The sequence below is a fragment of the Ursus maritimus genome, unplaced genomic scaffold (assembly GCF_017311325.1).
Source record: "Ursus maritimus isolate PB19 unplaced genomic scaffold, ASM1731132v1 scaffold_4, whole genome shotgun sequence".
Classification (NCBI taxonomy): Eukaryota; Metazoa; Chordata; class Mammalia; order Carnivora; family Ursidae; genus Ursus; species Ursus maritimus.
The window spans coordinates 83,976,634-84,001,918 of NW_024426552.1; the positions used below are offsets into that span (position 1 = coordinate 83,976,634).

Consider the following 25,285-nt stretch of genomic DNA (forward strand, 5'->3'; position numbering starts at 1 on the left):
TTTGGGAGCTCTGTATCAACAGCAACCACTAACTTCAGTGACTGGCTCTCTTAAATAAGGCCAGATTTCTGTTGTTATAGAGCAGGGCTTCTCAACCCTGGCTACACTTTAAAATCAACTGGGAATCTTTTAAAAAGCATGGAAGCCCAGTCCCTTCCTCAGAAATGTGCATTCAATTTTTCAAAAGGTTCCTCGTTGTTTCTAACGCACTGCTAGGGTGGAAAGCCACCGCCGTAGGGAAACATGGCTTTCTGATTGATGTTACATTCTATTCCTCCCTCACAAGTCTAATTTTGGTACGGTTTCACACCCTGTAGTACACTGTATTTTTCCAAAATTTTGGTTCAGATTTAGATACTAAAATTCTATTTCTCCTTTCCTATTCAAACTGTTTTCCTTGATGCTGACAGATGTGACATATTGGTGACAAAACATCATCTTTTAAATATGCTCTGCTGTTGCCGAAACTGTGGGTTCATTCCGTGGCGGCTGAGTCTCTGAGGAAGTCACAGCAGCAGAAGCAGAAGCAGATACTCTCTGGCCCCCCGAAAGCTAGGTTTATAGGATCCAGAGTCAGGATGTTAGAGGAATGTTGTGTTCTCTTGGTTAGGATTTGGCTTCTGGGTTAAGTTTTTTCATCTCCAAGCATAGCACTAAAAGTAGTTAGCTATTATTACTTATTTTCTACATAGTAATCATTTTCTAGAGATTTAGAAACATGAAATATCATAGAAATCATAATCATATCTGAAAGTTAAAATAATATTGAGCCAATAGAACAAAGGAAAGAAGGAAAGTGATTTCTTCATGATGTACAATCACTTGTGGCTTTCCTTTTGGTTGAACACCATATTAATGGGAGGCATGAGACTGGGAATATTAGCTATTATATGATATATTAGCTACTACATGTCAGGTACTTTGCATATATTATTTATGCATGTATCATGAGATGTATATACATATATTTATGTTGTGCTTATATTATGAGAACTGCAAGGTGGATGGTGCTATTATTTCCAGATTACAAATGATGCTTCCAGGAGATTGAAATATTTGCTCAGATTTAGAAAAAGTGAAGCCACGCTCCAAAACCAATGTCGGCCTGCCTCCAAGTCTCATGTTCTCTGTAGAAAGACATGTTATGGTCTTAGCCCAGTGATTCAGGAACTGTAATGTGCATATGAATTACCCTGGGGATCTTATAGCAATGCGGATTCTGATTCAATGGGGTCTGGGGTGGGGCCTGAGTTTCCACACTTCTTTCTTTTTTTTTTTTTAATAATAATTTTTTATTATGTTATGTTAGTCACCATACAGTACATCCTTAGTTTTTGATGTAGTGTTCCATGATTCATTATTTGCTTATAACACCCAGTGCACCATGCAATACCTGCCCTCCTTAATACCCATCACCGGCCTATCCCTGTCCCCACCCCCCCTTCCCTCTGAAGCCCTCAGTTTGTTTCCCAGAGTCCATAGTCTCTCACGGTTCATTCCCCCTTCTGTTTATCCTCCGTTCATTCTTCCCTTCCTTCTCATACTGATCTCCCTGCTATTTCTTATGTTCCATAAATGAGTGAAACCATATGATAATTGTTTTTCTCTGCTTGACTTATTTCACTTAGCTTAATCTCCTCCAGTCCTGTCCATGTTGCTGTAAATGTTGGGTAATCATTCTTTCTGATGGCTGAGTAATATTCCATTGTATATACGGACCACATCTTCTTTATCCAGTCATCTGTTGGAGGGCATCTTGGCTCCTTCCACAATTTAGCTATTGTAGACAATGCTATGAACATTGGGGTGCATATGGCCCTTCTCTTCACTACGTCTGAATCTTTGGGGTAAATACCCAATAGTGCAATTGTTGGATCATAGGGTAGCTCAATTTTTAACTTTTTAACTTTTTAACACTGTTTTCCAGGGTGGCTGGACCAACTTGCATTCCCACCAACAGTGTAAGAGGGATCCCCTTTCTCCACATCCTCTCCAACATTTGTTGTTTCTTGTCAATTTTTTGCCATTCTAAGTGGCAGAAGGTGGTATCTCAATGTGGTTTTTGATTTGAATTTCCCTGATGGCTAATGATTTTGAACATTTTTTCATGTGTCTGTTAGCCATTTGTATGTCTTCATTGGAAAAGTGTCTGTTCATATCTTCTGCCCATTTTTTGATTTGTTTATTTGTTTCTCGTGTATTGAGTTTGAGAAGTTCTTTGTAGATCTTGGATACCAGTCTTTTATCTGTAGTGTCATTTGCAAATATCTTCTCCCATTCCGTGGCCATACCACACTGAACATACCCGATCTCGTCTGAGTTTCCACATTTCTAACAGCTCTCAGGCGATGCTGATGTTGGAAGTCTTTAGAAAACACTGAGTAGCAAGGGCTCAGAGCAATGGACTTAAAGTCAGTTGTTGATTAGAGGCCCAATTTTGTCACTACCTAGCTATGTGGCCTTAAGAAAGTCACTTAACTTTGCTAGGGCTTGGCTGTTTTTAATCTGTTACATAGAGTGTCTGAAACAGAGAACCTTTACAATTACTCTCACCTCCAACATTTTGTGATTCAGTAAGTGGTAGAATGAATCTAGGCATACTCAGGCATCGTGTACTGCATTTCTGGGACTAGGTCTAGGAATAGATCTCCTTCTGCAACCAGGGGGTTAGCATCACAGATAGAAAGAACAGAGGCCATGGGGGTAGCAGGGGCCTGGTAACCCGTGTAGATGCACGAAGTCATCCTCCTGTCCCTGGTCTCCTAGGACAAACGGTGGGAACTAAAGGGTACACCTGAATGATGCCCTCACCAGTTTTAGAAGGGCTTAGAAGTTGAATTTGCTGGCTCTTTAAATGACTTGCATCTGAGATATTTAAAGTTAGTTATGTTTCTTTTTGAAGATCTTTAAAGCATATCAAATAAGAAGGAGATTAGATCCACTATTAAAGCCAGTTAATCTTCAGGGAATAAGAATGATTTGAATCTACATTGAATGATCTACTCCATAAAAATGAGGATTGGCTTAAACTTCCAGGAAGCTCTTTCAACATTGACTCTGGTGGAATCTTCTGCTCGCCTTAGTCACTCCTGAAGGGCTAGGGACGTGGAATGGACAGAAAAGTGACACACACTTGAGTTAAAGCAAAGCAATAGACTACTGAGGTCCCGCCTTGTTACTGGTTCTTAACCAGCACTTCATAGACACACCGTATGTATTATAAATGCTTTGAAATCATTCCAAGGGAAAGGAGCTGCTGTGATTTTAATATACTTCGGATACTTTCGACTATGTGTCATCATTCTAGCGTGGCACCCTTGCTCTGTTGTTTTAAGATGGAAAGGGGGAGACGAAAGATGTTTTCATTCCAATTAAATGTCTAAAGCTTGTTGGAAAGGACTTAATGGCTCCTCGGGTTAGTCCAATAAGTGGATTTGGAGTTTCTCCAGCCCAGTTTTCTTCGTAAAGACAAACTGTTACTTAAACCCTGCTAGGTTTGCTGTTAATTAAAATGAAAGGGAGTAGCTGCTCTAAGGACAACAGTATAAAGATTCTGCGGGAGTTGAAAAAAATTTCTAGGCTTCAAAGAAACGCCCAGGATATGTTAATGGAAGCTGGTTTGGAGGTTTTCTCGGCTCAAAGGCAGGCCTCCTGAACTCTTAAATAATTACCTCAGCTCCGCTCACTTTATGAGACAAGGAACATCTCATTTGAGTTGTGATTAGGAAAGTGATAAAGAGACCAACAAAAGCACTTTCTACAATTTGGTCATTTGGAACCCTAGCGTCAGCGGAGATCTGCGTTAGCAGGGGGCTGCGGGCCGCGGCGGGCAGCCTGGGCCCCGTTCCATCACGAACTGACCTAGGGTTTGCAGTGAACCTGGCAGAGCCGTGACTGTATGACGGCAGACGAATGTGGTCGGAGAACCAGCAACCCTACAAGACGCCATCTCAGCCCGGAATGAAAGCAGGTTGTCCCTGAGAATGTAACAATTTCTTTGTGGCAGGAATGATTTCTCTGTGTCAAGCACACCCCTCGTGGGTTTCCACCTCCTTGACTCAGTTTGCGCTTTCTCTCTGCCTCCCTTCCCCGCCTGGAGAATGAGAGCCTTTGTTTCCAGGGCCGGCTCGGATGCCACTTCTGTGAAGCTTTCTTTCACCCAGGTTAGCAGCCTCCTGGGCTCTGCTCCCAGTTCTTGGTATTCGACCCGTGTTCCAGCAAGGCAGGCTCTACCCTGCTTCCACGCACTCTCCCCTGCTAGGCCGCGGGCAATGCAGGCCAGGGCTGCACCTGACTCACTTTTGTGGCACAGTGCAGGTCACACGATGGCACCCCGGTTGTGTTTGCTCCCCCACCATCGAACTATCCATTTGAGAACATGGTTGTCCATCTGACTTTGGCCTCCTGCGCTGTGGCTCACGGCCGCTGGGTGCCACTGGGGCTCCTTTCTGACACTTCCCTGAGCTTGGGATGTCCTTCCCTCTTCTCTCTCCCACCTCCTCTTGCTCCTTCTCCTGACTGTCCTGCCCCCATGGTCTTTTTATATTGACTTCGGCAGAAAGTTTCTATTGCTCGCTGAACGGTCATCCAGTAAGGTTTCTTTAGGAAGGCAGCATGGTCCCAGGAGAGCCAGATGGGGCCTATGCCTTCTGGTATCACCACCTACCAACTGTGTGCCTTTGGACAAGTCAGTTTAACACTTCTGTGTCTTCGTTTCCTCAGCTGCAAAAATGGGAATGGTAACACTTGTTTTTCTGGGTTGCTTGGAAGATTGATGAAATATCAGATGCAAAATACCTAAAGTTGGATCAAGGTGCCTAGTAGGAACATATTAAACATTCATTTCTTTCTTTTTCCCTCTGTTAGTAGCTTTTATAGCAAATGGACTGTATTTTATCTTTTCGTAAAAAAAAAATCCAATTAAGTTGCTTTGTACTTGTACATCGAGACTATTGATTTTTTTTTCCTGTGGGTCAGTGGCACTCAATAGAGGAAAAACAGTCTTCTGAGATACTGAGAGAATAAAATCTGAAGTACTTCCTCATTCACGTTAAGTTCTGATACCTATCCTGAGCAAGGAGAGCAGAAAGAGAATATCCCTGAGCCCTGGCCACACATTACAATCATCTGGGGGAAATGTCTAAAAAATTCGGGGTCTCCAGCCAGACCAGTGAGAACCTTTGGGGTGGGGCCCTGGAACTGGAATTTTGAAAAACGCTGCTCAGGGATTCTGCATCGGGGATGCAGCCAAGGGGAGAAACGTTGCTACCAACTCTCAGCTTCTGATTTTGTTTCAGTCGAATCCTTTATGGAGACTCCTTCTGTCTCTAGAAGCTTCAGCTGGAGAGTAACGGTTTTGAGTACTACTCTGTGCAATGGCTTCTCCACTGGTCCCCGTGCCGAGGCCTTGAGGTGACAGCCGCAAGGACGAGTGGCATATGAGGCGGGGAAGGAGCGTGCGGATGCAGTTTTCTTGTGTCAGTGGCCTTGAGCTACGCATATGGGGCGCTCTTAATGCACTCCGCTTTATTAACCAGCGAGCACGAGCCAGCAGAACTATTTAGCACATAATTACATGCCTAATCTTGCGTAAAATTGTAACACTAATGACATCACAGCAGCAACTTAAAAGGTCACTCCGAGCACAGAAATTTAGGAATGCTTCTAATCTGTGAGACTTTATCTTTGCAGACGGCAAATTACATGTTCTCCATAGGAACTGAGTTGTTTTGGCTTCAGGGCCTTTGGAGGGAGAAGCCAAATGTATGGTGATAATTTTAGACCTAGTGATTGAATTTAGAAAACACTGGTCCATCTTAAGAGCAGTTTAAAATGTCTTGGAGATGTTTTTTTCCAAAATAAGCTACTACGTCTTGTTTTAATTCATTGGGGCGTCCATTTGATGGCACTTATTAAGTGTCTTGTAGGTGCCAGGCACTGTACTGGGTGCTAGGGGCTCCAAGCCGCCATATCTGCTTCTAAGGGTGCACAGTCTATGGAGAAGTCAGAATAATAAATCAACACTTGTACTCTCCTGGAACTGCTCTTTCTCAAGGGTTCTGTGACTTCCCAGTGGGCATATCTCATAGTTACTTGTCTCTTCACATCTTATTTAACCTGCTCAGCTTACTGAATTTGATCCTAATATCGTTGGCCATTTCCCACTTCTAAAAATGCTTTACAACCTTGACTCATCGGACAATGCTCTCTTGTTTCTCTTTCTCACTCTCTAGCTGCTCCTTCCATTTCTTTGTTGGGTTCCTGTTTCTCTCTCCACCCTCTAAATGTCAGTATCATTTGGGGGACTAGCAAGTACTCTTGAAAAGTCTCTTGACAATGCCTCCTAACAGGGATGTGAAAGACATTTCTTCCCCAGTTTGATGCCTGAAAGACTGAGTGAATGGCTCTGTTTGCGGCTCAGTGGTGGAGATAAAGAAGTGTATTGCTGAACACTAATGGCCTCTTTGTGAAGAACCAAATAACAGAAAAGAGGTTCTGCGAATTTTTTATTGCAGACTACTTTTCAACAGCTGGGTTGATAATGTACAGACTTCTCTGGCTGGAGATGGGTGCGGGAGTTACTTGCGACCTCTGTCCCCTGTGTGGGCCGACTGTTGTTCACGTAATCAGGATGTGTTTGACTTCTGCTTCCAGAAGGACATAGCCCCAGTTAAATAATGGACCTGTCCTTTAGCCTGCTGCTGACTCGGCTCATTGAGCTTAGCACTTCAGAGGCTCTGGGCTTCTAATCTTCCCTCGGTAGCTGAGTAACTCTATTCTCTTAGTTAATTCAGTATTCATTTCCTCATTAACAAAAACTTATTATTGAAGATGTAACATATGGCAGGCACGGAGCTGGGTGTTGGGGATGTGTTGGTGAGCACAGCGCGTATGGCTCTTCTTTTGTGCACCTTATGGCCTAGAGGACGGGACAGACTGGTCAGACGGGTGTGCATGGGGTCTTTAATATGAGATCGTTATGCATGTGTGTAACGAAGTAAGTTTTGCATCACATCTACATCAGAAATGACTATCTCAGGGCTTAGTTGAAAAAGCTTCGAAACTAGTTTCAGGTTGATTCCCAGTTCTACAACGCGGTAATTATGTAACCTAAGTACATTGTTAGACTTCCCTGAGCCTCATTTTCCTCATCAAGAAAATCAGAGTAATAACAGATATCATAAAGATTCACCATGCAGATAATTTGAAATAATGTATGGCATTGAGTAGGCGCTCGGTAAATGTTAGTGTTTTTCATTTGGAGGAAGTAGTAGAAATTTTTTTCCCAAATTGCCATACCAATACATCAAGCCCTTCTGCTTGAGTCACTTAAAAAAAGTCTTATGCAGAAATGGAATACACATTTCTACATGGGCTTAATTAGTCCACTATTCCATAATTCATTTCTTAATGAGCTTTTCAAGCGGATAATCACAACTGATGTTCAATTTGATTCCCTCAATGCTACATATTTAAAACCAGTGTAATTGTTAAACATTCACTCTGTTGGGCATCACACATACACAGCTGGTGTAGGAAAACCTGCTCGTAACTCACGTGCACCTCAGATTGGTACAAATGACAGATTTATGCTGAAACCAGCCATCTTTTCTTGGTGAATGTGGTTTAATTCTTCTATTTCAGTTGAAAATCAACGACGCCAAATTATAATAAGAGCTTTTTTACAGAGAAGAGCTAGAAATGCCAATAATAAACATGAAGGTATGAGGTTCTTCTCCAGACCTATATAAATAATGCGTTTATATGCGTTGTTTCATTTAATTCTGTAACCTGTATGAGAGCTCTCAATATTTACCAAGACAGCAAAGCGATATTCAGAAAAGTAAACAAAGAGGCTCAAGCCACAGAGTTATTAAATGATGATGTCCGATGTTCAGTTCAAGCCTCTCTGACCCCGAAACCCATGCTCTCTCAACCTCTTTGGAGGTTTTGAGAGCCCTTTTGCCTCCTGGCCTCTTATTCCTCATATATAACATGAGGGAGTTGAAAGAGATGAGTCTAAGGTTCCTTTCATCTGAAAAATTTTACTTTGTTCCACTTTGGAAAATTGCAGCCAAGATCCGTTCCTACGACTTGACTTCTAATTTGTCTTTGGTGAGATATAATTTCTTTCTATTTTACATTCTGTTAATTTCTTAAATGAAGTCTTCAGTTATACTAATGGGAAATCTAGTAGAGGGAGGAGAGATTAAGCGCCAAGGAGGCAAAATGAAAGCCTCCCAGTGATCCTTGAAAAGGTTTTCTGTAGACCCAGGCATTGCTGTAGAGCTGGACATCTTGGGCACAAACCTTGTTTTGATGTTAGGATTCCAACAGACTCTTCTGCCTAATTTCTCCCGTTCCCTAGGCTGCCTCCCCACACAGCCCATCTCTACCCAATTGTTAAACCACCACTCTATCCCAAGGGGGAGCTGTGATAGTTGAAATTTTAGATGCTGTAGCAGATTGGTGAGAAGGATATTTTGGGGGCAAAAACATATGGTTCATAGGTCCAGCTGTGGTGGTCACTGAATGAACTCTATTTGTCCATGGCCTCTCCCAGTAGGCTTTCTGAACTGACTATTGATAAATCACGTAAAATTCTACTCCTAAAGGAAACCAGCTGAACTTACTGTTCTCAGCCCCAAATTGAGTACCCCAGCTCTTTCTTTTTGCCAGTGGGACCATTCCTTTGATTTATCCTTGTCTTTAATTGCTAAATGGAATAGAAACCACGAGCTCAGAAAGCAGAGAAAACTTGAGTTCAAGCTCCATTTCTGCCCTTTTGCTATCAATATTACATTGGATACAAGCTAATTAACTTCCCCGAGTCTCAATTTTCATATCTATGAAGTGGAAATATGATGCAACCCTCAAAGTTTGTTGTGAGGATTAATCAAAATAATGAACCTGACATTATTGGCAGCTATTTATTTATATGTAGCTATTTATGTGTACATAAATAAATGTTTATTTATATATCCTAATACACCTAATATGCCAAATTAAGACCATTATCCTAATGAAGGGTTTTGAAACAGAATTCCAAAAAATCATTGAATACTAGCTGGAAGAGATATCAGAAATAGTCTAGGGCTTATGCCAATATTGAGGCTTGGTGGTTTTGGGTTTTCTTGGATAGTTAAACTTTTTAAGACTGAAGATAAAAGGCAAATGTGTCTAATCACAAAAATAGGTTTTTACAATGCAAAGGCACTAAGCAGGTGAAGGAAAAAATTTTTAAAATTCTAAATCCTACTTTGATCCAGTGGAAGGAACTGTACTTAAAGAGCCAAGAAAAAAAAAAAAAAACCAGCACCGGAAAGTGATTCTTTTTTGATGGCTACAAGTTGAAGAAAAACCCATTCAAACTACTTGGATTTTATGGTGAATAAATATGGAATTAAATATATAGTCCTTTTTAAAATCTATGTTTTTACTCTTGTCTGGAAAATACCTGATGTGATAATTCAGTTGCTGAGGGTAATTATAATATAAATAATATAAATACCTTGAGATAGTTTGCTTAAAGAGTTTATATCTTCTGTTTGTTTCATACATGATTTTGGGTTCTGCGTTAGGAACTAAGAAGCCGGGAGACTAATTGACCACCTACGAAGATGAGTGAGGGTCAGGAACTAGAATCCTGGTTATTCTTCAACCCACACATTAACCCCTAAATGACTACCCAAATTGAAAAGAGGCAGCACGGATCAAGGAGGCCGATGGGAATCACTTTTACCTCTCACTTTCGTTTCTTCCTTGCTCTGTGACATGGGATGAGTTAATTAACCTTTCTGAATCTCAATTTCCTTTTCTGTAAAAATGAAGGTTTTAATACCTCCAAAAATTGTTCCAGTATTTTCAGTATTAAGTGAGAAGACATGTCAAGTGTCTAGGACATCACAGGTACTAATCAAGGTAAGCCTCTCCCTAAAATGAACTGATTTGGTTACCTTGTCCAACATCTGTTATCAAGACCCAGAAGAACTGTCTGTATTCAAGTAGGAAAAAGCAACCAATGCATATGGTTGGTTTCTTGAAAAAATGGACACCAATCCATTAAGCAGCATTGATTAAAAGTTTCTTCATATTAGAATGTGTTAAATAGATAGGGGTCAATGAAAGAAGTGATTTTCCTATCCCTCCTACCTCATCCACTCAGTCTCCAAATTCTTGTATATAATTTATTACTATCTCTAGAGAACCACTGTCCATAAAAGTATAATATGAACCATATATGTGATTTTAAGTTTTCTAAAAGTCACAATGAAAAGAACAAAAAGAAACAATAGAGATTAATTATAATAATAAATGTTATTTAACCTAATACACCCCAAGTATTATCAACATGTAATAAAATAAAAATTATTAATGGAATAATTTACACCTTTAAAAAAAACTAAGGCTTTACGATTCAGTGCATTTTTTATACTTGTAACACATGGCAATGCAGACTAACCGCATTTGAAGAGCTCAATAGGCACATGTGGCTAGTGGCTAATGTTTTGAACTACTTTCAATCGTACTCTCTGTCACTACGTCAATTTTTGCAACAATAATACATCATCACGAACAATCGTATTTTCATTTATTGAGTACTTGCCACGTGATGAATCCTGTGTTTTATGTGCATCACTTTGACTACCACCCTATTTTATGGAAGAGGAAGCTGAGGCTTAAAGAGATTAAATGATTTGAAGGTCATACAACTTTTTAAATGGCAGATCTGATGTTCACGTCCAGGTCAGTCTGATTCCAGTGTCTATCATGCTGTCTGTCTGGATTCCTCGGATAGCCTCCTGATGTTTGTTGCCTCACAGCAGGGCATTTTGATACGGTATGTCAAAAGAGGCACTTCAGATTGTAATACCAGTATTTGATTATTATTATTATTATTATTACCAAGTAATTTTTGTCCCAGGCATTCCTGACCTTCAGCCATCTTTGAGCCAAACCTATCTGTCCTCACACTCATGAGGACCAGCCACACCCTCATTTCATTCACAAGTCACTTAGAGGTGTAGGACTGGGGTGAGGTGCAGGGATGTAATCAGTGCTCAGACTGGGCCAAGATTGCTGGCGAAAATGCCAGCATTGTCTCTAAAAAGGGATGAAGTTTCCTTAGCTGATTCCAGATCTAGAACAGGTGCTATGCAAGAGGTATCATACCAAGGAGCAAGGCATCTATCAAGGACTCTCAGGATCATGTCAAAAAGATTTAGGAACTGACTTAAAGATGTAAAGAAAGAACGATCTATCAATCAGAACAACAATAAAATGGATAGAAATATAGTTAATATGTTTAATTTGTGATTTCACAGTATTATTTTAAAAAACTAACTGGTTACCATTAGAAGATGGGAGGAAACAAACTTACTACTTTGAACACTGGTAAATATAGGGAAATAATCACTTATCCTACTTTTTCAATATTAACTAAAGCACTGGGAAATCAAATAGTAGGTGAAGTAAAGTTTCTCTTTATAGAAGTATTTCACCTAATTAAAGAGGATGGGTTATTAGAATTAAACTATCATCATTTTTCAACTCTTAAGAAGCCAAAGTTCCTAGACTTTGATCATCAATGACTGTTATCATCAAAAAAGGGAGCCAGTCACAATATCAATTATGAATTAGTCTTGTAGAAAAAAACCCAAACTTGAATCTGATCAATCCTCTGGAGCCAATGAACAATTCATGGAAAACAAAGAGAACAGAAGAACATGTTATAAAATATAGTGGGGATGCAATCAGTGAAATTGAGACTTTGAGGACAGACAACCTGGAGTCTTTAATAAATAATTGCTAAGATAAGAGAAGGAACCTTTAGATTAAATGAGACTAAAAAAAAAAACATTTGCCAATTGCAGTGTGTGAATTTTATTTGGATTCTGATTTATAGACTGTGAAAGAAAAAGTCATGTTCTCTTCTGTTTTCAGTCTTTATTGCAGTCCAGTTCCTCTAGAAGTGTTTTTTCTAAGTATACTTTTCGTCAGGTTACTTCCTTGCTTAACATCCACTGATGACTTTCTATTATCTGTAGGTAAATCCAAGGAAAGCTTTCACAGGCTCCACATGCTCTACTTTAAGGAGGATGGAATGTGTGAACTTTAGGGAAAGCTTCCTGGAGGAAGGGGAATTGATAGGACAAGAAGGGGAAGAGTATTAGGCAGAGTTTCTGGGAAGGGGAATCCAATAAGCTCGTTGATGTGAGCACAGCATGTGGGGATCGGGTGGGAGGTTGGAACTTCTTGAAGTGGAGGGTGGATGTTGTGTAGCTGGAGAGTTAAGAGCTATGAAAACCAAGTCTGGGAGGAGTTGATACTTGTTGCAGTGAGATTCATCATTGTACTTTCCTTTTGTTCCCTAAGTATCGATATAAGATGAGGCTCTTCTTGAAAGCGGTGATTCTTAATCTTTTCCCCTTCATGACACACATTCCCATGCACTTTACTCCATAAGCATGACCAAGTTCTGAAGGTCAGGCTGCAGCATAGGCCCCCAGTTATGTGCCAGCTTTAATGCGGTGGCTTCATAACCAATCACAGTGCAATGTGTCTTGCCAGCTGAAAAGCCCTCTTGTGGTGGTGATGGTAAGGTAGAGTCCAGCGGCTGGTGGTGGAAGTCGGGGCCAAGAGTGCTAGAGCTACAGAGAGGAATGTTCTAACTGGCTAACAGAGCCAGCAAACAAATCCAGGTCAGAGAATGAATGCAAATACAAGCACCAAGGATTATATTTAGATTCAAAGATTGGCCTTGGTGTGTTCCTAAGAGAGAAAGGTGGTTCAGAACCATGGAGAATGACACACTGGCTTTCAGTCCTCTCAAAATTTGAGACAAGCTTGGCTCCAGGATGCAGGGAATCAGCCTGGAACAAGTGGGGAGAGGGTCCTCTACAAGTGAGGCAGGCTTGGAAGCAAGTGTTTTCCGTCTTCATCGGTGCGTGATTCTCTGTTTTCCCCCTTATTGACTATGTGGCTTTGAGTTGGCAATTAGGCATATCTTAGCTTGTTTCCTTATTTTTAAAATGGAATTATTACTGGCACATGGAAGGAACTCACTCAGGTAGCTCTTTTTAATGGATTTATCTCGAAGCTTCAGTTATGTCAAGGTCAAAAGATAACCCATTTCTTTTTCCCGACCATTCTCACCTTATATAAATTGACATATAAGATTAAAACTAAGCTCTTCTCAAACTCATGTCTGCCATATTGCTTTCAAAACATGTCAAAGAATGGAAATAAAAACTCCAAACAAATTGTAGAGGAAAAAGATGGTCATTGTTTCTTTCAAGGAATGGAATTTTGTAAGAAACAAAAGGAAATGCAGCTGCAGTAGCCAAGGATAGCTGCCACTGGAGTACATTTGGCTGGAATAGTCCATCATGAGTTGTCAGGCCAGGGAGATTGTTTCGGATGCTGTGGGGTATCATAGATCTAGAGTTTACACAGCACTGGATACGCAGGTTTATTGAGGGAAGCTAGATGACCAACCAAACTAAACTAGTGTGAGTGACATAAATATTTATGTTTTATGGAGTTTACTGAAAAGAATCAATTACTATAAACCCCTATTCACTGCTAACTGACATGGTAAGCCCTTTGTCATCTGGGACTTATGAGATCCTTAGAGGTCGTTCTTCTCTTTTGTATCTGGTACTTCAATGTTTGGAATGTTCTAAGAGAGGAGTTATCTGGCTATTGATTAAAAGACTCCAGTGGTGAGGAATCTACTTTATCTGGAGACAGTCTTCCTCCCTCCCTCAGACCCATTTTTGGACATTTATATTTGTTGGAAAGTGTTTCTATAATTTGAGTTGGAATCTGCTGCTCTAATCTATTCAGCTGTCATATCCTGCTAATACTTCTTCGTTATAAACTGAATGTTATCCAACTGTTTTTCACATAACATGATCTCAATTTCTTTTCTTATTTTAGTCTCTTCCTCTGGCTATACTCCATCAATGTATTTCCCAAGTATCATGAGCAGAACAATACTAAAATTGATTATTTAATAGTGCTATATATTTTTAAATTAATTTAGTTGCCACAGAACCTCTACAAGATAGGTACTCTTATTATTCCTCTCTTACTGATGAGGAAACAGAAGCATGGAGACTTTAAATAACGTGCCCAAAGTCACGGAGCTGGTAAGTAGAGAGCTAGAAAATGAACTCTAGCTGCCTACATTCAAAATCTCTACTCTTAAACATGGCACAATTGTATTTTTCTGAATATAGTACTGCTAGTGTCATCTGATTAGGGTTGAGAATGACAAAACTATCACCTCTTTCTATGTATGTATCCTGAGAGACCACGTTCATACGTTTGGCCGGTATGATTGACTGTGATACATACAGGGGTTAAGTCGAGAGTCAGATCCTAAAATTCCATACCTGCCTTGCAAAGACCATGCAGAGGTCCTTATCTTAAAGATGATGGAGTCCTACTTTGCATTTAAGATGATGGAGTCCCAATTTGCATTTTTTATTTTGATATCTGTCACGTATTTTTGAACAAAGGGGCAAACCACATGATCGTATTTATATATTTGAAACATTACTCTGAAGCTAGTAGTGAGGATCAATTAGAGCAGGATGAAATGATAAGCCAGGAATTAGATGATGATGAGGGCAATAATCCAGGCCAGATCCAGAGGGAGATGGTAAAGGATGAAGAGATCCAGGCAGTGTTTGGAAGGGTGTGAGGTCAGCACTTGGTGACTGAGTGGATTAAAGGGAGACAAGGTGATGGGAAGGAGATTTAAAAAGGATTTTCAGGTTTTCCTTGAGGACTGTGTAGATGGTGGCATCATTTATCACAGCGGGCAATGTAGTAAAAGGAGTGGTGCTTTGGGGCAGGGGTAGGGTGGATGGAGTTTGGGGGAGGGCACGGGGTGATCAGGAAAGATAAAGAAAATGCCAGGCAAAACGTCCAGGAGAGAGGGCTGCGGGCAGTGGACGTCTGCAGGACCTCAGACGGGAGGCCCAGCTGTACCCAGCGTGCTACAGTTTGGCTTCTGTTCTTGGGAGCCCCAGAGGATGAAGTTTCTGAGCTGCCCTTGATGTCTTCCTGTGTCAAAACTCAAGCAAAAGCCTTTCTTTATTGCCTTGTCAGTTGTAAATGAATTTACTTTTACATAAAGGATGATGTTTGACAAGAGCCATATTCATCACTTCAAAATGTTCCCCGAATACTCCAGCAGGGTGACCATTTGGTATAAATGGCATGTCTGATGATTGTAAGTGGTTCTCTCTCAAGAAAATGAATTCCTATTGTAAGAATCTAATATTTTTAGTGTAAAAATACAAGAAATTCAAGTCCCAGGAAAATAAGAATTAAGAGTCTACTTTGTCTAGAATACAGATGTTAGGTCATTCTTCTTCAATTTTCTCTCTAAAAAAAGTATTCTCCTTTTTTTTTTTTATCTTTTAAACAACTTTTGTGAGCTCCTCATTACAGATGCATTCATTTATGCAATATTTGTTAGAAATGTACTAGGTCAGATACCTACAGGATGTGAGGGATTAATTCCCTGTTTTTGGCCATTATCAGAAATATGGGAATTCTCAGGAGAAATCAAATGCTGAAGTACAACAGTGAACGTGGCGAATTAGCAACAAATATTAATTGGTGAACTGCTGACCATTTTTAATAGCCCATTTATTCTTGCGGGAATCAAATATTCTTTTTTTTTTTTTTAAGATTTTTTTTTTTTTTTTTGACAGAGACAGCCAGCGAGAGAAGGAACAGAAGCAGGGGGAGTGGGAGAGGAAGATGCAGGCTCCCATCAGAGGAGCCTGATGTGGGGCTCGATCCCAGAATGCTGAGATCACGACCTGAGCCGAAGGCAGACGCCTAACGACTGCACCACCCAGGTGCCCCAAATATTAATTCTTGCTCCAGAGTATCAAACATGAAACAGTAGGTGTCTGAACTTTGATGCATTTTCTGGAATCAGGCTGCAAATATTACATGAAATAGAGAAAAGAGCCTGGTTCAGAAAGCAGTTCTGTCACCCGCATTTTTATGAGGGTGGTTCTGGGAGGTCTGTTAGCCTCTGGAAGTTGACATCTTTTGCTACCTTACAGAAGAGCTTCTAGTCAAAATTAAGGTCAAAGAGACAAGGAAAATACTGAAGTATTAGATAGAGGGAACACACATTTGACCTTTAAAATTGCCCTAGGTTTTCAAATGACATCCAAAATGTTGGTATCGGTTTGAGCTGTTGTCCCTGCCGTCTGCTCTGAGAGTAGGGAGAGAAAGATGGTAAAGTTGTTCTAAGTTTGAGTGGAGAAAAGGAAGTTCCTGTACTTCTAGAAGTAGTTCTTGGCAAGCCTATTACATGTGCATCCTTTCCAGTCCAGAACTGGGTCCTCCCAGTGTGTGCTTTCCCCAGTGTCTGTGACACGGGTCTGGCCCCACATGCCTGCACCTGTCCTGATATATGAATGAGAGCAGATGACTCACTGAACTCTGAGTATTTTCTTGCTCAACCCCTTCAGATCTAACCACTTTCTCAAGACTGAGATGGAAACAAGGAGATCTGTGGAACAGAGGGCCCTAGGACACTGTAATGGACTGAATGTTTGTAATTCCTAACCCCCAAGGTGATAATATGAGGAGGTGGGGCCTTCGGGAGTTGGTTAGTTCACAAGCTGGAGACCTCATGCATGGGATTACTGCCCTTATAAAAGGGACCCCAGAGAGCTCCCTCGACCCTCTGCCATGTAAGAACACAGTGACAAGATGGCCCATCTATGAATAAGGAAGTGAATCTTCACCAGACATGGAACCAGCTGGCACCTAGATCTTGACCTTCCCAGGCTCCAGAACTGTGAGAAATAAACTTTTGTTTATAAGCCAGCCAATCTGTGGTATTGTTATAGCTAGTGGACCGCATGGACTAAGACAGATGTTAATGCTCTGTAGATCTCTTTCTTATCCTTATTTCCTCTACCCTCTATCTTTCCAAGATCCAGTCTGAAGAAAGGGGTAGCATTGACGGCTAGGGTTGTAACTGAAGCAGAAAACCCTGTCCTAAAAAACCCGAGTTAGTATGTTTGAATAGGGGCACACCGAATATTTTCAGCTCTGTGGCTGAAATGAAAATATAATGGCACTTTTTTTTATAAATGAGAATTGGCAAATGGAGAACTCCTTATCTCATGCAGTTTGGCGATCATTTTGGTAAAAGAAGATGAGGTATCATGAACTTTCAGAGGAATATGCCTGGTAAACTTCTGGAATCCCAAGGGGGACACTGATCTGGAGTGTGGGTTAGTGAGGAGAGTGAGGAGGAGCGGGGATGGACGTGCCTATGTGGTCATTTCTAAGATGTGCATACTCTCCTCACTACATTCCAGTGAAGATAGTGTTCTGAGTATAGGAGTGTCCTCTTTTGTTAAAAATACATTTGTCTGAACAAAGGGGTAAGGCCTATTTGATTATTCTGGACTCAGATTTAAGAAGGGGAACAAGCTGGCCTGAGATTATTAAGCATTTACTGCTATAAAGAAGTAATCATTATGCAAATATATAAAGGTCATATTGATTAGTAAGGAAGCAGTAAGAGAGGAGTAACTTGCCAGAGAATAATGAATAAGAAATAGAATGATTTAGCAAGTGTTAAGACTAGATATCAGGAATCTCTTAGCTTCAAGCAAAGGGAACAGAAAGGGGGGGGGGGGCTTTGGCCTTTTCTCCTTTTCCTATTCCCAAATCAAAAGAGCGGTCATGACTGGGTGATCTGGAAGTCTGCCTGGGGCTGTAAGATGCCCTGGCCTATGCCAGGTTTCTCTTTGCAAGTACGGAAGTTGTAAGGGGAGTCAGCAGCAAAAAGTAATGGATAGCTTCTTCTTCTGAAACTGTCAACAGAGCTCAGAGCTCTGAAGTCTTTGAAGTGATGGAGGCAAGTAGTCTGGTGCCACTGGCTTTGAGATCCAAAGAAACTACCAGGGGTGTTCGGGTCAGGCTAAATATCTGAAAGGGTTCAGGAGGTGGTAATGGGGGAGGACCAAACTGAGCTAAGACAGAGTGATTGCTACCAGTTACATAAGACCCCTGACAGGCTCTAGTTCTTTAAACCTTGCCTCAAACAAGTCACTTTGTCAACATGTATTTACTGAGCACTGTTATACGCAAGGCAGTTACCTGCATAGGAAGTATCAGCAGAGGATAAAACCGATCCTCCTAAAGGTACTAAATTAAACCATATAAAATTGTGGATATTTGGCCATTTTTGACCTATGCAAATGGCAATTCCATATGGTTTCATCTAACACATTCATGTGGGGATAAAGAGATGAAAAATAAGTGAGACCATACATTTATCGTGTCAACTGGGGACAAGTGCCTTGGGGAAGGTTACGCAGGGTAAGGAGGGTGATGCTGCGGGAGGAGGGGCTGATCATTTATAGACAGCAGTCCGGGAAGCCTCACTGATAAATTCACACTTTGGTAAAGAAGTAAAGGATTGAGCCAGGGGTATGGAGGTAAGAGATTTCACGTGCAAGGCAGGAGATAACAAGTATAAAGATGCCAAGGTGACCATACTTCTTGTTTTTGAGGAACAGCAAGGAGGCCGGGGTGGCTGCAGCCGAGCAGTCGGGTGGCGATGGCCGGAGGTGAGTTAGAGACTTGGGAGGCAGGCAGCCAGGTCTCCAAGGGGCTGGAGGCTAGGTCGGGACTGTCTTCTGCCCAGAGTGACACGGCAGTCGTTGCAGGACTTTGAGCATTGGAAGGCTGTGGTCGATGCAGACTTCCCTGGACTCCCTGTGCCGGGTGTGTCGAGGGCGAGGGGTGAAGCACAGAGTCATTTTCTGAGGTTGCAGAACTAGTCAAGGCACAAGAGGTCGGACTTGTGGAGTGGTGTGGTAGCAGTGGGGGTCCTGAATATATTGTGAGGGTAGAGCCTGACAGGATTTGCTGAGAGCTGATGGTAGGGTGTGTGAGAAAAAGAGGAGGCGAGGATGAGTCTGAGATTAATATGCGATTTTGCCGTTGTTAGGTAAACACAGATAAATTATCGCTCCAACAGATAATTATAATTTAATGAGCATGGATGCACTTAAAAATCTCTGACTAGATTCTGTGCCATTGTTTTTCCCAAGAGTAAGTGTCTATTGGATTTACCCCGTGTTTATAGGCATTTCTATTCATTCACTGGAAGAGTAATCCTGGTAGTAACAAGACCTAAAGGCTGAGAGTCAAACAGAGCTGGGTTCTGACTCTGCCACTTAGCAAAGGTGTGAGGTATCTTTCCTGGAAGCCTCAGACACCTCTGTTAGATGAGGCAAATAAAACCTACTTGGAGTGGTAGTTGTGGTTAAACGAGACGACGCATGTAATGCATGTTCAAGATAATGCACGGCTCTGTGGAACAGCGATGACTATTTTATCTAAGGTCGGTGCTAATAAAATGTGTCCGGACACTGGGGGAGTGCTTGGCAGCTCTCTGCAACACCTTCACATGCTTCATCTTCTTTTAACCTGTGGGGCGTTTATACTGAGAACCATTTTTATGATGGTTGTTCTTTTTATGTTGGTAAAAATAATGGTCATTCTATCGCAAAAAGGTCACTGAAATTTTGTGACCCTTATAAATTAATAAAAGTAATTAAGTGAAAACTGTGCTAGGCCCTGCCTGGTCCCTGCTAATGTCACACTTGGTCTCCATCTTCTGGCCATAATGACTTGAGGCTGCCCCTGTGGATCAGCCTTGGGCACTCAAGGTCAAGGTAACCCTGATGCTCCTGTCTCTTACATTCCTAAGTCATTCAAACTAGATTTCTGCCGTGATTGCTATCCCTAAGTTCCCACAGATGTAACCTACATATTATCCTCTGATCCTAAGAATGGGGGACCTACCTTCTTCTGGCTACAGCTTCTCTCAGAGCCTGGAGCTTGGTTCTCGAATATCTGCCTGATGACCATGACCCTATTACCCTATTACCACAGAATTTAGTGCCCAAACTGGACCACTTTGGAGAGTGAAACACAGAGCTATTGACAATTACGCAAGGACAACCGTATTTGTAACTATGTAACCTATAGGTCTGGGTTTGCATAGGCCAGTCCAATTTTTGCCATTGGTACTTTTCTGTTCTTGAATTGTTTTGATTTGAACAATAAATTGTACAACCCACCTAAAGAGTTACAGAAACCTCCTGGGAGCAGATCTTTTTCTGTTTAATGGTAACTTTACCAGAGACCGAATTCCTATGTAATACATGCATCTGTTTCTAAAGTGTACTCTGGTCCATTTATATCATTTTCTTATTCTGGCATCAATAAAATTTTGATTACTATAGCTTCACAGTGCATTTTAACACAAGAGACACCTAGCCATCATTTTTTTTCTACCAAAAATTTCTTGGCTATTCTTAGCATTTATTCTTCCAGATGAATTATAGATGTATCTTGTCAAATTTAGTTTTAAAAATATTAGGATTCGGTTTGGAATTGCTCTGAATTTTGGGGTGAGCTTAGAGAGAATCAACATTTTTGCCAAATCAAATGTTTCTGTACTTCCTGCCTTCCTGCTTGGACTTTCGATGATCATTGCTGCGGATTTACAATTCTTATGCTCCATTCACTTTTGGGGTAGCCCACTGGTTAGATTGGTTGCTGGTCTCCACAGTCATTATTTATGCTGCACAGTGGGTCTAATGCCCTGCACAAAAGATTGTACCATTTTTCAGGGTCTTCTGCTGAGTCAGACCCTATGTCTGTCGCACCCCAGTAGGAAGGCACTGTTTCCCATTTGACCCTGACCAGGTATGAGAACCGGTCATGCAAACGCCAACCATACGACATGATAAAATGTACTTTCATTAAGCAGTACAAGCCTTCTGTACTTTTAGAGAACTTGAAAATGCATTTACATTGTGTAATGGGAGTATAATGGTTAAAAATTGAATGGTTCCAGTGAATTCAAGGTAAATTAGAGACTGTACATATCAGGGGTGAAAAGCTAAATCGATGCGGTCAATTAAGGAAGGCACATTTTGGAAACCGAAGGAGTCTTTGCATTGCAAGTGGCAGGCTACCTTTCAACCTCATCCTGCTGGGCTGGGTAATGGTCCCAGATCTGTAAATGTGATGGCTTCTTCCTTGGGGGAGGGAGCGGGTGGTGTTTTGGGGTTTGTTTTACTTTGAGCATTAGGCAGTCCCCTCTGGGTAAGCCGGCAATTGCTGTCACGCTGTTGTTCAATGTTAGTACATCACAGGGTGTCCTTCTCTTTCGGCTTCCCTTGTGCAAAAATAAGAGAAATGTGTGAAAATTAAACACTGAATTGATGAGTCTGGCTTAGTTTTCTATTTGCTCTGTAAGCTAGAGATGGGCTCTTTTATTATTCTCTTTGTTTACGTGAAGGGAATGACGCCACAGGTCGGTGGGATGAGGAGAAAATGCAGGTCTGCAGCCCGTTGACGGTCTCCTGTAAGGGAGGCTCCTCCGGAGAAGTGAAAGGGCAAAGCAGGGATCCCGAAAGCAATGCTTCTTGACCTTTTAAAATTCATGCCTCCCACAGTGCTTTCCATTCTGTTTTCTGACTAGTCTTGTGTGATATTGTGATTTATACTATGAAGTGCATATTTGGTCTTCTTCCTGTTTCTGGCACAAAGCTCCTAAAACCCTTACTTTCCTAAGTAAGGAAAGCTGCAAAGGTGTCCTTTGTTATGTTAATGAGGTGACTTTTGGAAAGCACCTTTGGTTGGGGTCTGGTTGCCAGGAGAATTGACCTTGTGGGTCAGAGGGTTGGAACTTTTGCACCCCCAACCTCTGGGGACGAGGGTGGGGCTGCAGCTTCCATCAGTCACCAATGGCCAATGATTTAATCAATCCTGCCTATGCAATGCAGCCTCCCCCAAGCCCCACAAGGACAGGGTGAGGGGAGCTTTTGGATTGGTGAACACACAGAGATTTGGGGAGGGTGGTGTGCCTGGGGAGGGCATGGAAGCTCTGAGCCCTTCCCCCACAGCTTGCCCTGTGCATCTCTTCTGACTGTTCCTGAGTTACATCCTTTTACAATAAATGGGTAAGCCGGTAAGTAAAATATTTCTCTGAGTTCTGTGTTCTAGCCACTCTAGCAAAGTAATTGAATCCAAGGGCGGGGGCAGGTTTCAGGAACCTCTGATTTATAGCCAGCAGGTGAAAAGCACAAGTAGCAGCCTGGAGCTTGTGATGGACATGAGGCAGGCAGAGGGCAGTCTTGTAGGACTGAACCCTTCACCTTTGGAATCTGATGCTGTCTCCAGGTAGATAGTGTCAGAATTGAGTTGACTTGTAGGATATCCTGTGGGTGTTTGAGAAATGCTTGATATTGTGCGGGAATCATTCCATACCCTCCCCAACACACACACACACACACACACACACACACACACACACACACGGAAATAGGGTCCAGGAAGTAAGGTTAGGCAGAAAATCTCAACCAAGGCAGCACAGCAATTGGGGGAAACTGGCTTTAGGAGAGGAGCTCCTCCACTGTCTGGGAGGCAGATGGTCCAGGCATCAAGGTTTGAGGTCCAGGGACCTCAGAGCAGGTGGTTAATAAAGTGTTGCTGAAAGAATCTTTGATTAAATTGTTCTGGAGGAATCTATACTTAAGATCCTATCTGCATGGGGTGGATAATGGAGGGAGATCATCCCTGGGAAAAGAGCCAGTCAAACGGAATGTGGACACAGCAGCCCTTGGTCATGCAGATGATTAGATCGAAGGAGGAAGTGTCTGAACACAAGTCCCGTCCAGTGGATTGGCCCAACGTAGAGTGTGTGTGTGGGTAAGGAGCACTCCATCTCAGGACTAACGAGGCACAAACCTGCACACAACTTCAGGCATTGGGTTGTAGATGACAGGTGGGTCTTGACTGAGATTTTGTGGGTGAGGAGAGAAGGTGGATGGGGGAACAGTGGTCATACCTGTGGCACCTCATCCTAAGTCTGAAAATGAAACCTAATCCCTAGCTCTACTCACAGGGGTTGTAGATGGATGAAGAGGATGTTTTGAACTACTGGCTCCTTGTACAGTAAGTTCCTGCCTTTGGCATTTATTCAAGAATTTTACACAAGTAATTACTTTTTAAGAGTTTGGTTTGTGTTTCTGTTTGCAACACATGAAGAGATATGGCAGAAATGAAATGACAAAATATGAACATAAAATAACAAAAATAAGAAAATATGAAAGTAAAGCAATTCAAGATAATATTGTAGTTGTCACAAGGCAGTGAAATTAATAACAGAATCACTTGCATAAAAGATATTTTTCATAGGAATCTGGAAGAGGGAGATATCTTTCTGGGGATGTTAAGGGAAGATTTTATATATGAGGTGGGATTGGAGATGAATTTTTTTGTTCCAATGAAATTTGGAGAGGCAGAGAGGAGTGGAGATGTACAGAAGTAGATGGGGAGAGGAAGAAAAGCAGTAGGTGTATTGAAGGGATGGTGTATTGAAGAACAGAGAAAATCTTAAATCAAGATTAAAGGAGGGAGAGGGGGACAGAAGAAGGTTGAGTATAGAATAGAGTATTTGGAGTAGAAACGATAGGATATTTTGTGTCTTACAATTGCCATCTTCTTAGTAGAAGTAGGAGAAGGGCATTTAATTAAATGTGAGGGGAGCAGAGGTAAGCTTGAGGGTATGATAAATAGGGAGAAGTTCTAGAATATCAATTTTTGAGGAATTCTGGGGACTGGGGAGTAGACAAGTGGTTAATAAAAGCATTGCCTTGTACAAAACCAGAAAGGATAGAGTCCCCTCCCCCCCCCCCCCCCCCCCCCCCCCGCCAAATACACACACATATATAAACAATACACAGCCAAACGGACTCTACCAGAGCCGATCTAGATGCCTGACTGGCACGTGCTGAAGAGGAAGTAGGTGGGTGTTGTAAGAGGAGACTTGGTGCCTGGTCGTGCAAGAGGCAAGCTAAAGCATGTTTACTAAAGAAAATGTCCTTTTCTTATCTCGTCTCATGCTCCCTTTAGAAAAATAAAAAGAGGTAGAATGAAAAGTCAACAAGAAATGGGAGGTGGTTTTATTTTACAAAACAGAAAATGAGCAAGGCTGTGACAAGCCTTGTCTCTCCTCCTCTCTTAAGGAGGGGGCAGAGTAGTTGGCAGGTGGCAGGCTCCTTTCTCTAGCACGTGTGGGGTGTAGATGCCACCACAGGGCCCTTTAGGAGAGAAAGAATGGACTCCAGGAGCCCATGTCCAGTCTCACACTCTGGGATGATTATTTCTTTGGCGCCTGCTTTACAAGAGGGCACAAGTGCCATATTTGTGAACAGGAGGGTAGAATTTTAATTGGATGTGCTCGTACTATCAGGATTGCTGTACTACATTATTCATTTCAGACATGAAAGAACAATATACTATTTCTTTTTCTTGCTGTTCTAAATTTAGTTCATTGTTCTCATTGATTGGTTTTCATAGGGTCACATGAAGCATTATAGTTTACTTATACTGGTTCAGTTACCGCATATCATTCTGGGTAATACAAGCCCAGACAAACTGCATTCACAGCAGTCTAATGATAGTCTGCATTGGGCATCAATGCTCAGAATAATTAATTGCTTTGATTCTCAATGCTCGACCCCAGAAGGTGATATGTTGTAATGGTAGGGTATTAAGGATGTCTGTTTTTTGGGTGAATATTTATGAAAAATCAGTTTATAATTCAGTATACCACCATGCTTATTATAATGAGTTTATTCACATAAAGATCAAAATATGCAAAAACATTTGTTCTTAACAAATGGGAGTTAGATTTTGTGTTTGATTGGCAAAATGGCAAATGGTATGACAGAAAGAACATTGGACTGTGAATCGAATCATGGGAGTTTAATTCTAGCTCCTTCATTTACTGTCTAAACTTGATCATTTAATTTCCTTGAGCCTTGGTTTCCTTTCCTATAAAATAATCCAAATAATGACTTGCATTCTAAAGTGGTTTCCTAGTTTAAAATGTCACTCTATTTAAAAGTGGCAATTGGGACACCTGGATGGCTCAGTCGGTTAAGTGTCTGCCTTCAGCTGGGGTCATGATCCCAGGGTCCTGGGATCGAATCCTGGGTTGTGCTCCTTGCTCAGCGGGGAGCCTGCTTCTGCCTCAGCTTGCCACTCTCCCTGCCTGCACACACACACACACACACACACACACACACACACTCTCTCTCTCTCTCTCTTTCTCTCTCTGACAAATAAAGTCTTAAAAAAAAAGTGCCAGTAACTTTGTGAGTGTTGACTTAGTCATTATTAGCCCATTTTTCAGTTT

At 41.6% G+C, this 25,285-nt stretch overlaps 1 protein-coding gene across 1 annotated transcript in view; it reads right to left on the minus strand.

Moving 5' to 3' along the window:
* KCNMB2 (potassium calcium-activated channel subfamily M regulatory beta subunit 2) overlaps window positions 1-25,285 on the minus strand; it is a 234,030-nt gene that overhangs the window by 34,489 nt on the left and 174,256 nt on the right. The window lies entirely within an intron of this gene.